Raw genomic sequence first — 1,145 nt, 5'->3', positions numbered from 1 at the left:
TTATGGCTAAAGAACTTTGCATTTAATATTAGTATTCCACCAAGGACCTTTTAATAGCTCAGAAAGTTACTTTCCTCTCAGCTGCCATAGTTCTTGCCTTCTACTTGGCCCTGTCCTAAGCACTTTAAATAACTAACTCATGGCTAGGCACAGTGGCTCATGCCTGTAATAGCAGCAATTTGGGAGGCGGAAGCGGGTGGACTGCCTGACCTCAGGAGTTCACGTCCAGCCTGGCCAACTTGGTGAAACCCCATTTCTACGAAAATACAAAAAATTAGCAGGTGTGGCGGTGTGCGCCTGTAGTCCCAGCTACTTTGGAGGCTGAGGCAGAAGAATTGCTTGAACCTGGGAGGTGGAAATGCAGTGGGCCAATATGCCACTGCACTCCAGCCTGGGCGACGGAGTAAGACTCCATCTCAAAAAAAAAAAAAAAAAAAAAAAAGAAAGTTGACTCGTTTAATTCTTACAATAATTCAGTGATATAAGTGCTATTTGTATTATTGTTGTACAGAACAGGTTGCTTACAACAGAGAGTATGTAGGTACTTCTGCAAGACCACACAGCCACTTAGTTACAGAGGTAGGTTTTCTACCCAGGCAATCTGGCACCAAAGACAGTATTTTTAACTTTTATACTGCTTCTCCAGACAAAGAATTTAGTATGAGTTTAAATAACATAAGACCTTTCTTTACCTGTCTAGTCTCTTTATACTTGATAATTATGTGGTTACTCTAAGGTGAATGTTTTTCCAATTCCCTCACATTTCCCTTCTCTTTATCATTATAATTTCATCAATATAATTTCTCTATCAATATAATTTCTTTTTTATCAATATAATTTTGATTTTTTATTAAAACTTTAACCAATTCTCAAAACTATATTTTAAAAATTGGTTATAATTTAAAAAATACATTGTTACATTTATTTGTTGTAAGCAGAGTGTTCCATTTCTAATCCAAATGGGATCACCTTATTGAGGAAGGGAAGTTGCTCTATAGAGTTTATAGGATGTGAAAGAAGACAGGGCCAGGTGAGTGATGGCCAGTGAGGGATAGAAAGTCGTTGCCAAAGCACAAAGCCCATCTGGTCCAGGAGGAGATGAGCCCCTGTGGCGTTATTGGGAAAATCCCTTCGAAAGCCTGTGG

At 38.9% G+C, this 1,145-nt stretch overlaps 1 protein-coding gene across 11 annotated transcripts in view; it reads left to right on the top strand.

The window, feature by feature from the left end:
* The window catches only part of ZNF529 (zinc finger protein 529), a 27,954-nt gene that overhangs the window by 20,993 nt on the left and 5,816 nt on the right, over positions 1 to 1,145 (top strand). The window lies entirely within an intron of this gene.

This window comes from Sapajus apella, unplaced genomic scaffold (assembly GCF_009761245.1).
Source record: "Sapajus apella isolate SASKATOON/1434 unplaced genomic scaffold, GSC_monkey_1.0 scaffold68, whole genome shotgun sequence".
In the NCBI taxonomy this organism is placed as follows: domain Eukaryota; kingdom Metazoa; phylum Chordata; class Mammalia; order Primates; family Cebidae; genus Sapajus; species Sapajus apella.
Note: the sequence above shows the minus strand (reverse complement) of the source record. Positions and strands in the feature narration are given on the sequence as shown.